This window comes from Zonotrichia albicollis, chromosome 2 (assembly GCF_047830755.1).
Source record: "Zonotrichia albicollis isolate bZonAlb1 chromosome 2, bZonAlb1.hap1, whole genome shotgun sequence".
In the NCBI taxonomy this organism is placed as follows: Eukaryota; Metazoa; Chordata; class Aves; order Passeriformes; family Passerellidae; genus Zonotrichia; species Zonotrichia albicollis.
This window is the reverse complement of record NC_133820.1, coordinates 64,844,512-64,858,445: the sequence shown is the minus strand read 5'-3', so window position 1 is coordinate 64,858,445 and position 13,934 is coordinate 64,844,512. Positions and strand designations below refer to the sequence as shown.

The 13,934-nt window shown below is 42.6% G+C and overlaps 1 protein-coding gene across 3 annotated transcripts in view; it reads right to left on the bottom strand.

Annotated features, from left to right (window-relative positions):
- The window catches only part of LOC102075062 (complement C4-A), a 52,882-nt gene extending 43,845 nt beyond the window's left edge, over nt 1-9,037 (bottom strand). The window contains exons 1-3 of one of the 3 annotated variants that reach the window (XM_026790701.2): nt 8,886-9,037; nt 5,319-5,537; nt 4,584-4,639 (exon numbers count right to left, since the gene is read on the bottom strand). The gene's annotated coding sequence lies outside the window, so the exon portion shown is untranslated. The remainder of the gene's footprint in view (nt 1-4,583; nt 4,640-5,318; nt 5,538-8,885) is intronic. The other 2 variants (XM_014264024.3, XM_026790707.2) reach the window with 2 other exon arrangements.
- Between the last annotated feature and the right edge of the window lie 4,897 nt (nt 9,038-13,934).

The following is a 13,934-nucleotide window of genomic DNA, read 5'->3' as shown; positions in this document are numbered from 1 at the left end:
TCTGTTTGCACAGCAATGCAAACAGCCATGTATGAACTCACAGCTAGACATTTTCACAGATCACTTTCTAAAGGGAATCTCAGAAAAGATCTTATTTTGCTTTCACTTGTCTTTAATTGGATTTGTACAATTTTGCTTCCTTAATTGAAGTACGAATAAATATATGTGAATACACAACAGCAGTCCATAGCAATATGCTGCATAACTATTTTATACTTTAATTTAAGGAGGTGATCTGATTCTAAATAAAGCTATTTTGTCACCAAAATATAAACCAGTGACTTCAATTAAATATAATTTTTTTTTCGCTGTGCCTCACAAACACAAAAGAGCAAGCTTCTGCATAACCACCTGTATAATGAGAATTAAAATTCCTTATGCTTAATTGTTCTGTCTCTGGGTTTTTATGAAATAATCACTGGTTTTCTAGTATCACAGATTCTTCACACAGTGATTTGTAGTATAATGTAAAACATTCCAGTCCAAAGCCTGACTAAAATGTAACAAAATGAAACTAAATAAAATAAAACAGCCTTGGTTGAAGGTCTCCAGCACACTCATGAGAGAGAGAACACAGAAAATTCCCTCTAAAATAACTTAAGTGTGTTTTCTTTTTCTAAAGGCAAAGTCCTTTCCTGCTTACTCATCAGCCACTTTTCACCTATTGATCCTTCAGCTGGCCCATGTGGGCTGTGGAAAGCACAGCCTGGGACTGATGTGTGTGTGAGCCCCAAACCTGGGGAGACAGAATTGCTTTATTTTCAGTGTGTGCTGTCTCTCTTTTCAGCACCTTCGTTTGAACTTGGTGGGATTTCACAGTGTTTTGAGCAGCAGCAGCAGCAGTTTTTGTTCTTTGGCATGAAGAGCTTCCCAAAGCCTTTTTCCCCTTAATCAGCCTAAATACTAACGAGGCCAAACTCTCCTTTCACTTTCGTCCTGCGCTCTTTCACCTCTGCCGGGCAGAGGGGTACAAAGGGCAGCTTCACAAAACCCATTTCACGAATGAGCCCTGCAGTGACATCCTCTCTGCCGAGTTACAGGGACTTGTGACAAACACAAAAGGCAATATTTCACTTCTGACATTTCAGAAAATTAGATTTTGAAATCCCTTTTTCAACAGCAGACCATGAAGTGTGGGTCTAATTGGAAAAGTTCCTCTTAACAGCAGGATGGCTTCTCTTTAGTGTCAATACAAATTGGAATTGTAAATTAAAGCCATACGTTTTTTTCTTACCATAATCAAAGTAATGAAATGAAAAGGCTGTAGCTGCTTTTGCCACTAAAAATGCTTTAAAAGTTCTGCATTTAGTGCTTCTATGTGTATCTACTGAAAAAAAAAAGAAGTATATTTAGAGGAGGAAAACCAGAATTTCCCTGGCATTCTCTGCTCTCGCAAACAAGTCTGCATTTCCAGAGGATTAAGCTTTAGTTTTTTCTCATTAATTTCTTCCTCCCTTCTCTCTCATTCTCTAAATTATGTGATTTTCTGAATGCTGTGTTGAAAAAATAAAAATAGGGATTTTTGAAAAAACACACCAAACCAGCACTGCTTCTGTAAAATTCTTATCTTCCAAAAGTGATCTGTGAGGGATTATTTTAGTTCAAGCAATAAATGCGTAACACCACTGACATAGCATTTCACCATATTGTGATAATGCATCCTGTTTACTTGATAAACCATGTTTTCAAGGATCTCAGTGCTTTTGGCACCTTTAAGAAGCCATCAAGCTGGCCAGGAGGAGAGGAGATACCTGAGAATGCAAGTGACTCACCCCAGAGCTGCTGGAAATGAGGAATAAAATAACTTGGCCTAAATAATACAGAATATTTGGAGTACTGCCCTTGTACTCAAACATCCTGATACTCTGCCTAGAGGTTTGTTCTCAAATCCATCCTTTGTGGTTTTCTTTTTTTTTTTTTGCTTTCAATTTCATGATAAATCCCAAAGTAACCCAAATTCTTCCTTGTTACCAACTGTAAATTACATAGAAAAATAATGTATTTCAAATAATTTGATCTTTCCATTCCTCTGGACTGTAATGAGCAAAATTGTCTCTCTAGGGAATCATTTTCTTCTCTTTTTCAAGAGAGCAAAAGGTAAGAATAATTCTAAAGAAGCAAAAGGTGTCTTGAGTGTATCAGTGGAAAAAGCTAAAATTTTAAATAGCTGAGAAGAGTGAAAGCAAAGGTTACATTTCCAGTTCTGTGGATTTGGAGGCATATTGTGAGATCAAGTAAAGCCAGTCTCTTGCAGGAAAGTTCTAGAGAAGTAACTTATGACTGACCCTCATTCCTAGGATTTCTTGACTTGCTGCATGGAGACACTCTAAGGTTTCAGACAATTGCCCAATTTTGCCAGAAAATGTTTTACAGGCACAGCAAAGGAGAAAATAAATCCCATGCCACGTACAACCACAGCTATCATTGTGCCTACCTGCCACTGGCAGCCTGCCCTGCTCTGATCTGAAAATTAAATCTAAAACATCCACTTCACCCAGTAACTCAGAGGAACACAGGACACCAGAGAGGAGAAAGCATCTCTCCCCCCAGGCTGGGAGAAAACTCAGCTCCACCTCCATCACACTCGGGCAAGTTTAGGTCAGCTCCACGGGCAGATGGGAAGCTGCCCTACTTTTTGGATCCCTTGGTTTCAATGTTCAAGGATGAAACACAAAGAGAAAGGAGGAAAGGGGACAGGATGTAAGGATCAGGAGAATTATGTGTTCATTGTAAAGGAGAAGCTGCTTAGTGACAGCAGTTTCAGTGTCAGGAGCTGCAGCACCTCCCCATGTGGCAGGCCTGGCATCTGCTATCCTGATGGAGAGGGGAAAAGTCTGGATGACTTTTGTAGCAGCTCAGTGGGACAGTTGTTCAGGTAATGAATGCTGATCTCTTCTTTCTCAGAAATTTAGCCACGGACCTCTGGCTCTTTGTGACAGTCAGCTTTTTAGGCAGCTCTTTGGATGAACAGTGTGCCTCTTTGTCCTGGGAGACACAGGCACTGTACCCAGCCTGGACACAGCAATCACAGGAGGAATCTTCCCTCACAAACCCACTTTTACAGAAAACCACCTCCTGCAAAATAATGCAAAAGAAGTCAGCTCTGCTGCCCTCTCAGTGGCTTAGATGCAGAGGGGAATATTGATGCCTTCAAAAGGGGACTGACTGGATGTCCCCAAAGCCCTGCTGGTGGTACTTGGGTCAGACACCCTGCCCAGATTATACAGTTGACCTTATGCTGTATCCACAGAATAAAAAAAAAGGTGAAGCTATAAAAAATGTGAACAAGAAGGATATTTTCATGTATTAGTGAACACATCTTGGAAGGCACATGGATCTGCTCTTGCTAATATGTGACTACATGTCTTGCTGCTTTGTGCTGGTTTTGGCTGGGGCAGTTAATTTTTTCAGAGTAGCTGCTGTGGGGCTTTGGTTTGGACTTGGCCTGAAAGCAGTGGTGATAAGGTGGAAGTTTTTGTTACTGCTGAGCACTGCTGACACAGAGCCAAGGCCTTTTCTCATTCTCACCCACAGCAGGCTGAGGGTGCACCAGGAACTGTGAGGGGACATAGCCAGGACAGCTGACTCCAGCTGAACAGAGGGACATTCCAGACCATGCCATGACAGCTGGGCAAAGAAGGGAGGAAACCAGGGACACTTGGAATGATGGCCTTTGTGCTCCCACTGTCCCATTTTTAGTCTTACAATTATTTCCCCATCCTGATGCAGGGGCAATGAGTGAGCAGTTGTCTGTGCTTAGTTGTTGCATGGGGTAAAAACACACAGATATATTTTTATGACCTGGGATACATTTCCAGACTGTTCATCCTTGATTTTTACCTGACCTCTGAATGAGGAAGATGGATTTTCAGTCACATCAGGATGTGGTCTAAAAACACATCTGCACCTCTCTGTTCAGCTTGTGGTCCCATCTGGGCATCTCTCTTAGCTTTCCTTCTTCTCCCTGCACTGGGTGTGACTGTGGGATCTGTCTCTGGATCAGTGAAGAAAAAAAAGGGCAGCTTTGAAAGAGACAGTGCGCGTGGAACTCTAAGACTCAGGTAGAAGCTCAGATCTGTGATCTAATTCCCTGGCTGTTTATGCTGTTCCTGGGCTTGGACACCATCTAACCCTGCACCTGGAGCCCACTTGCCTCTGTCACCTAAATGGGGGAGCAGGTTTCTCCTCAAGGTTACACCCAGCTTGGGGCTGCCATGGCTGGCCCTTACCAAGCAGCTCTTCCTCGGGCTGCAGTGTTCTGCCTTGCAGGCTTTTCTCATCCCTTGCTGCCACCAGGGATGCCTTTTTCATCAATTCCCCCTTCTTTTCTGCAGCCCCCCTTCCTGGTACTAGCTGAGCTTTGTTGATGAAAATGTGTCTTGAAGAGCTGTTTTTTGGTCTTGGTTCTTGGGAGAACCAAGATAGGATGGATGCCCTTGGAATGTGTTTTGTCTTTCTGCCTAGGGAAAGGCCATGGAAAACTACTGGGAAAACTAGCCACTAATATAAAAAGCAACAAATATATGTGTGAAAAATTACAGAGAATACATAAAAGAAAAAGACAAAAATCAGCATGGCCTTACCAGCAGCACTTTCTTTATATCTGGGGCTGGCTCCTATTTCATGGGCTTTTACACTTCTGCTGAGCAAAGATAGAAAAATAAATAAAGATGCAGTCATCAGAGATAATTAAGAATTACAACATAATGTAATAGTTCCCTAAATTTCCAAATAGTTCCATTTTCTTTGATGACTTCTGTAAAGCTTTTTGGCTTCTGTAAAGCTTTTTGGCTTCAGTAAGTACATTGCAGATGCACATTTAGGCAGCAAGCCCAGCTCCAGTGGCTCTGGAGAAGAGTATTAACTTGTACATTATTCTACAAATATCTGCCATAAGTTTGCTGCATGCATTCTCCACTGAGGGATCAAAAAGTGTTGACTCACAGTGGCAGCATTAATGCCTCTGACCTGGCTCACATTTGGGATGTCAATATGCTTTGGGACATGGAATCTTGCAACCACAATTTGCACAACCTGCAGCATTTATGTACTGCTGCTACTGTAGCCTGAAGCAGCAAGAAAGAAGATTTGCAACAATATAGTTAGAAAAAGCTTTCCCCTCTATCTGTGTATTCCACACCTGTGATTGTTCTCTATGTGATTATTTGGAAATGGCAGCTTGTTTGGATAGGAGCATAAAGTACTCTGCAGAACATTCCTATCTTGGTTACACACCATAAAAGTTCATTTGCCCCTTTAAAAATATTAGCTGGGACAGCATCAAGCACAGCTTTCCCATCTGTAATTTCCCCCCTCACCTCGCTCCCAGAGTCCTGCTGAGCCTGTTTGCAAAGCATCCCTTATCCCAGCGATGTCTGGCATGGCTCGGGGAGGCTGGAGGGGAGCACGCACGCACGGAGCCCTGGTGCCATCCAGCGGCAGCTGTGCTCTGCACCGCGCAGCAGCTTTCCTGAGGGACTGGGCCAGCGCCAGCCCTGCCTTCCGAGACCCCAGGTGTCCACCTCCCACACTGGTACCTGGAGTAACAGGGAGTCAGCTCCCGATTATCATGGCCCTCTGGTTCTTCTCCACAGCGCAGGAGGCTCGTACGTGAGCTGTGGACCTGACCCTGTGACAGTCAACTCAGCTAAGTGTGTTTTAAAAAGCAACTTGAGTTACTGAAAGGAGGGTTTCCATCCTTGTTCATTCCAAGTAGTGCCTAAACATTTGTATGTAAACAAACAAACAAACAAACAAACAAGAGAAAATAGGACAACACTCTCCAAACATGTCCCAGGAAACCCACTGGTAGTTCAGAATCAATTGTTATCTTTTGAGACACCTCTGCTGGGATTACTTTGGAATACTGAGAATTGCCCACCTCTTGGCATCACAACCTTTACTCACCTGTCTCTGAAACCACCTTGTCTAGATAAAAGTCCAGGTTTTTATGCAGCTTGCTTATCTCTCACTTTGCAAAGAAATGAACCAGCAAAAGCAGTGCTGCTCAAATCAAACTTTCAGGGTAAGTTTTTACAAGGTCAGTGCTCCCAGCTGGCAGCACAGTTCAGGGCCAGTCGTGAAGCCCTTGCTCTGCCCAGGTGCATCAGCCTCATGGCATTAGAGTGTGCAAGGCAGATGAAAAGGTTTGTGCTGACCACCACAGTTTGCTGCCAAGTACAAGGCTTATCTCATTTAGGTCCTTTCTGGGCTGATTAGTACACTCAGAAGTTTGACCCCACTGCACTCCTTATGGAGTTTCTGATTTACTGCAGCACACTCTTCCCACTCCCTGAGACTCAAGAGCTTATCTGGGAAAAGAGATGCCTTGAAAACATGGGGCCCCTATTCTCTGTTCCAGCTAAATTCCACTTAGAACTAGAAGGGAGGGTGAAAGATTACTTTAAACCATCTTTAAGATGCCCCTATTTCACAGCAGGCAGAGGACTAATTTCACTTCTAATAGAAGTTGAAGTGCCTTAAGGTACTGTGATAAAAGACCAGCTGCTTAGCAATGCTAACACCTTTCTGGCAAAAAGGAATAGGCAGAGAGGGTCTTTGGCTTCTTTGTCATAACATATATCTCTGAAGTTAAGAAAACAGAAAAAAAATACTTTCTGAGGATATTTATTTTACTGCTTATTCCTCTTTACAGTCTGCAGATAGCCCTTCTGAGGTGGGAGTTACAGTAAAAGTGAAGACTGTGGTAATTATATTTACCATGCTCTTAAAGAATAAATAACCCTATCCGTAACTGAGATATCTGAAAGTGCCTCTCTAAGGAGTCAGACAGGCAGGATCCACTACATGGAGCAGTGCAACACCATATAAAAGCAAGATAGTAGGGGTAGGTAGATACAGAAGAATGCAGCTATGCACTTAGGAAAACAGTCCTCATACAAATTCAGATAAAGCAGAAGGCATTCCTCCCTTTTCTGCAGCCTTGAGAGAGGTACTCTGACTCCCTCCCCATCTGCCTGCAGAGGTGGCCCACAAAAACCATTTATGTTGCTGTGTGCATCGCCCTGCCCTCACCCACAGGGGCTACTCTTCACCTCTGCCACCTAACACAGAATTATCTCCTGTTTTTCCACGGCAGAGTCCAGAGAGAAAACAATCTAGGACCTCAGAAGACAGCCCTAGCTGCTTGGAAAGAAGCATATTCCTTAGTGATTACAGAAAAGAAAATAAAGCATTTCTCATACCTTGGAATTTGGAGAGTCAGCCTGGCCTTGTTTAAGGCCAGATTTATCTTTAGTTATGAAGTTTATCTTTAGTTATGAAGACTCCTTAAATGGCAATAGAAGAAACATGGGCAGAGAAATCTATCCAGAGGAATAATCTGCTCATACTCATAATGCTGAGCAATATTTGAAATAACAGAAGACTAAATGAATGGGATAAACTTGTGGAAGAGTTGTGGCATACAAAATTCCCTTGTGGTGTTTTTAATTGGGGTATTTTGAGTTTTATTTTTTTGAGAAAAGGAATAATCAGCCAGACAAAAATTAGTGTTGAAAGTCAAAAAGAACAAAAGCAGAACTGTGTGGCTGGAGCAGTGTTTCTATTCCCTCACATCACTGTTTTTGTGTTGTGGTGTGCAATGAGGATACCCAGGGTGCTCTAGCAAAAGCTCTTCAGCATTCCTGCATCAGTGAAATGAGAGGAGGGAGATCTTCCCAAAGCAGTTCTGAAGGGAAATATGTACATTATGTGGGTGTGTACCTGAGGTAAAGGAGATAAAATTAAGAATTTAAAAAAGCAGATAGAGATCTTCATTCATTGCAGCCATTAAAGAGACTGAATGAAGTCTTACTTTCCTCATCTCCCTTTACTTTTCAGTGATAGTGGTCAGAATTGGCCTAATTTCTGGTTTCCTTGAAAACCCTTTAGTGAGCACATTTGCTCTAACAGCTGGAGTGCAAATCTTGTAACTAAAGAAAAGGCTGTGAGCAAAGAGATTTAGATAGTTCAGAGGGATTTCAGAGAAGCGTGCATATGTAGGTTTACATGAGCATGTGTGCCTGCATCTGTGCACAGGTGTGCACGTTTTACACAAGTTTCCAGGGGTTATAAATTTTCTTTGGGCTGTGCAATAGCTGAAAAGAACAGAAGGTGGCATGTTTTCAACATTTTCATCCAGCAAGTTCAGTAAAGGAAATGAAAGGAGCTGCAGTAAAGGGAAAAAGGATACAGGAGAAAGAAGACAGGTAAACCCAAGCCAGACTCAACTTGATAATTCTCTGCTGTTAATGATTGTATGGATTCTGAAGGCTATTTCTGTTCCTTATTTTAGCAGTGTGATTCATTGGTGCCATAAGGGCTGATTTTACTAGAATTTGGAAAATATCATTGTAATATTTTTATAAAATTTGCAAAGCACAGGTATGCCTTTTTTTCCTGGGTTGTTCTTTTATTTGTTTGGGTTTTTGTTTGGTTGGTTTTTTTTAGTGGTAAAATTCACACAGTATGATCAGTTAATCAAGAACCATATAAGGAAGATAAAAGTAGCCCTGACAGTTTCCCTTTAAAGTGCAGATACACAGGAGATAGTACCAAGAAAAAATGAGAATTAATTTACATTTGCTAAAAAGTTATGAAGCAAAATCTCCAAAGAAATGAATTATAAATTATAGTACTGTGTGTTTGCAGGGCATCAAATTAAGACCTTTCTGAATATTTAATCAGGCTTTGTGCAACTCTTACCACAAGCAGGTCCCTTTTAATCTGCAGGGGCACCCTCTTGGCCTGCCTGCTTTTCTTTAAAGCACAGATTTCACTCTGTTTTCTGACCCACCCCTCTATGGGAAGCAAGAGGTTCTCCACGCCATGGGAGGCAGCAGCAGCAGGAAAAGCCCCGTGTGCAGCTGGTGCTGGGGACTCACCAGGTAGGAAGCTCCTCTTCTTGAGCTCTCCTTGCACTTCCTTCCACAACGAATTGCCACAGCTCCTTTAATGAGAACCACACTGCTCCAGAGGGGTGGTGAGGGCTGGTCTGAGCAGAACCAAAGTGACCCCTCCTGCCAGGAGCCACCAAGGAGCTGAGGCTCACATCCCGTGGGAATGAAGCTGCACTTTTGTTGCCCCTTTGAGAAATCTTGGACAGCGTCTTGACAGCAGACAGCCCTTCTTTGTTCAGCAGCCAAGCACCCTCCTTCCCTGGGCAGTGGGTTTGCTTTTAACTTCATACCTTCACTAGATGAAAAAGACTCCCTTAGAATGTCTGGGGAGTGGGGAGACAGGTCTCAGGTGGCCCAGGGGCTGGCAGCATCCCCTGCCACGGGCTGCTGGGGACACATACTCACTGAGGGAGCCTCTGCACTGAGCCTGCTGCATTCCCCCCCTTTGGGAGCCCTTCCAGGCCACTCTGAAAACGAGGGACCAAGAGCAGCTCACAGCAGTCACAGAAGAGGAGCCCAGAGCCCACAGCTCAGGAGAGGGGCACAAGGGGAAGTTGCTGCTGAAACCTGCTTACAGGTTTCCTGCCCCACACTGCAGGTTCTTGGGATGCAGAAATTCTGGTGCTGCAGCATCTTGACATGAAATAAATAGAGGAAGCATGGACTTTGGAAAACTTCTGTAGTTTAACTTCTGATTTTCTCAATACATTTACTTGCTGATCCCCAAACATGAGGTATTTTGAAGGAATGAATGGTTGTGTTTCTTCTTGGCATCCTGCAGCAGTCCAGGACTTGGAAGCTCAAAAGCTGGGGGTATAGACTGCAGCTGCTGGTCCCAGCTACAACTGCTGGTCCCCATCAGGGAGACAGTCCAGAATGCCACCTGTTTGCCTATTTTGGACTCCAGGAGAGTGTATCTAATCAGTCTCCCTGACCCCAAGGCTCTGGGATGTGCATTCTCAGGTTTTGACTGTGGGTCTGGCTGCTGTGATTCCTTTGAGGCAAATATACCCTGAATTCCTCTTCCCACCTTGTAACACTTCATCCTTGTGATCTTATCTGAGGAATTACATATATAAAAAAAAATTTTGTATTATATAATACAAAATCATAGACATACTCATAAAATATCTACAATTTACGTATATCAGTATCTATTACATACTATATAAAATTCACAGATACTACTCTATGTACATGTATCTTTAAAACACATGATAAAATCTATATAAAATTTATATATTAATAAAAACATGTGTGTTGGTGTGTGTTTGTGCTCATGTACAAATGTTGGAATCCTGCTTTGAAAACAAACATTTTTCTAGCAAATATAACTCCCCAGCACTTCTTGAGGAGACTGGGGAAATGCATATTACCACAGCTGGCAGTCCCAGATGTGAACTACAGGCAATGCCAAAATGCCGCAAGAATTTTTTTGAATTGTTGGCCTCACATTTACCATTCAGAGCAATGTTATGGATAATAAATGCAGTTCCTGAGGAAACTGAAGTTTCCTGGGGGTGAAATATTTCCCTGGCACCTTCATTTTAGAGCCAAATTGGAAAGGAAAATCCAAGCAGCAGTGTACCAAGTCAAATAGCTTGGACAGAAGCTCTTATGAATGGTCCTGTTCTGAGGGTAGGGTTGCACGATAGAGAAATCACCACAGCTGAGGAAAAGAGTAATAAATGAGTGCCCCAACTGTGGCAGGAGGTGTGCACACAATTTAGTGTCTGAAAACAGAATGTGAACTTCTCAGAAAATCCGCCTAAATACCCAACAAGTTCAAGAAAAACCCCTGGCTAGAGAAAGCAGGTATTGGACTGCTCACACGTAGCCTGGTTACATACAAACAAGAGGTGGGTTCTGCCTCTGATAATCACCTTTTTTAAGGTGCCAGCCAGGTTAATAACAATCTAGTAATTAAACAGCTTCAGGCATGCACCCCTCTGGGTTGCTTCCTGCAGCTGGGTTAGGTCTCAGCGCACAGTGCGCTGTGTTGACAATCACTGCTCACTTGACACTGAAGGGTCTTGCCCATAAGCAAGACCCTTAATCAGCACTAAGAAGCACTTCTCTGTCACACTTGTGTTCAGAAAATCCTAGGCGACTATGACCAACATGATACTTTCCACAAAGGGGCTTTTATTGGACCTTGTTACTAACGTTCACCTGAGTTAGGCTGTGAGAGGAGTTTAGGTGAAGTCAATGTGCTCTGCTCAGCCTTCTGCTACTGATATCCTGAAAGATGTGACATACACATCTCCTGTGCAGCATGGCAATGTTGTGTTTGACATTACAACCTGTGATGGAAGAAGTCTCCTTGCAAAGGTGCAAAGGAGCCCTCAGAGTCCTTGTGCTGTACTGAACACCCTGATGCATTAGAGTTGCCTGGGATATTAAGGGCATAATGTGGTGCCTTTGCTAAATCCTGGGCAGAAGAAAGATGCTGAGTGTATGATGTATGGGCAGCTACTGATGTCCATAAAGTCATTACAAGTCTCTCCAGCTCTTTGAGGGTGGATCAAAATCCTTCCTTTCCTCCTACTGGGAGAGAGTGTTTCAAAATCCTGACAACAGGAGACGAGGAATTGTCTCCAGAAGACTGTGGAAGGCACACTACAGATGAGATGGTCTGTGTCATGAGATGTGGTCATTGGATGACACCTATGAAGCCAACCTCCTGCTATAGCAACATCATTTTGTCCCCAAAGACAGAGGTTTCTTTTATTCTGAACAATTAGCCAGATCATACTCCTGCCTTGGTTTCACAGACTTGACTATACTGGGGACCAGTCCATGTGGGGCACAGTGCAGTTTGCTGCACTGAAATCCAGGTGTCTTGCCAAGAAATGGAAGCAGAGCACAGCTGTGTTCCCATGAGTTATTACTTTTAAAGAATTAGGTATTTATGTTTCTTTCTTGTCATGATCATTCTGGTGCCAATAGAAACATAAGAAAAAATATAGCAGTGAAAGAGACACTTGAGAGCCTAAGGAAAAATATTATTTTAACCTTTTGGTACAAACAGCAGAGAATAAATGGAGCATGTTTATAAGGTAAATAAAATGATCAACAGTATCTTTTACCTTGGCCCCCAAGTTCCTCACTCCAGATGCTTTACCTCATTCTGCCCAGATCATATGCCTCCACAGGATATGCACCCGGAAAAGGCTATTGGATCCTGCTGCCATTCCAAGCAGTCCTCAGCAGGAGGTTTAGGCAGATTTCAGGTGCAGGTGAATCAGCTGTTAGAGGCCTAGGGAGCTGAAAAATGAAAATTTGCATTCCTCTTTTACTCCAAGAAAAACAAAATCAGTAAGGCACATTATGGTATTTGTACTTTAAATTACCAATTCCAAGTCTAGGGCTGGTGATCTTTGTACAGCTGTTAAGGCTTAGAGTGGCTCTTCTGGGTCGCTCTGGCAGTGCCTGGAGTGGAGTTGTAGGGAACACAAAGGAAAGAGAAGATGAATAGCTTGATTCTTCTCCTGAATCCTACTGGCTTTTCTTAGTCCATTCCTGAACCAGCTATTGATACAAAACAGCTGATTTCAATTGACTTTTCTTCCATGAATTTCCCTTCTGGTGTTTTTTGGTATGGTATGCATGTCATCCTTCAGTAATGAGTCTTGCAAGTTTAATTTTAGGTTGTATGCTTATTGACTACTTTCATTCTTGTTGCCAGCAAATTTTATTGTGTGGAACCTCTCTAAAATATTACAAGAAACAGTGAATCACTGCTCTCTACTCACAGTCTCTCTAACATTCAGGATTTAATGTACCCCCATCATACTCTCCCTTGGGTAATTCTCTCCAAGGCTGAAGAGTAGGATGGAGTTTTATCTATTTAATATCTCTTCATGGTGAAGGACATTCCTTACATTTTATCTTGTTTGTCATTTGCTGTGTCATTTAGTTCCATTGTATACTTTTTTTTTTTTTTAATGGGGGAGGGGAGGGAATGAAAGTAGGAGAAAAGAAGAAAGTAATACATTATCAAAGAGGAGGTACAACACACACTTACCCAGACTGCCTCCTCTTGCCTTCCATGCTGAATAAGAAGTTTTGCTGCAGAAGTGGTCAAAAACACACTCAAGATGACAATTGTTACACATGATCTTCTGGTTGCATTGGTTTAACCTGAGCACTTTTACTTGGGACAGCTACAGATTTATGCTCTACATGTAAACTTACACTCGGGAAAACTTGTATCATGAAACTGCAGGTAACCGAGGGTAAGAGGAATCCAGAACATGCTGGAGTATTGGCCAGGAAATGAAACAAGGTATCATTTAAGAATCTTCCAGTTGTCTGCTCCAGTTACAGTGAAAGTCAGGGGTTACTTACGAAAGCAAAGTGGTATAAGATGAATTCTGAATGAATTACCTCTTGAGGTAAATAATAAACCTCCCCAAACTCAAACAGGCTACCTGAGAGTAATTTATGGAATGGCTTTTAAAGCTAAAGCACTGCATGGGATGCAGCTCTTCAGGGCAAGAGCTGAGTCATTCTTCCAAAAGACAGTGAGGATACACTAAAAAACTCCAACTCACAGAGATGCTGAAATGGGACTATGCTTGGGCTTTTAAATGAAAGTCATCCAGGACCTGCTGAGACATGCTTGAACACCTCAGGAGTACCAAAATTCTTCCACTAAGTGCCAAAATGGGTGTGATCATGAATGTGTATGGACATGACTTGATTGCTGTGGATGATCTTGGAGTGGGAAATTAATGACCTTTGATTTATTGATAGTGCCATACTTCTGGGACCAGACCATTTATATCATATACAGCTATTTATATTGGGAGCAGGACAGAAACTCTTTCAGTTTGATTATCCCTGGCAGAAATCCCAACCCAGAGCTCACAGATTCGACACAAGATTTCTCAGCTCAGACTAAGTAACTGCTGAGCATGATCCACATAACCAAGTTCAGGTAGCAGAAGGGAATACATGCAGCAAATCAGGAATCACTGCCTGCAGGCTTGTCCTTCCTTAGGACAAGGTAAATCGATAAGTATATTGTGT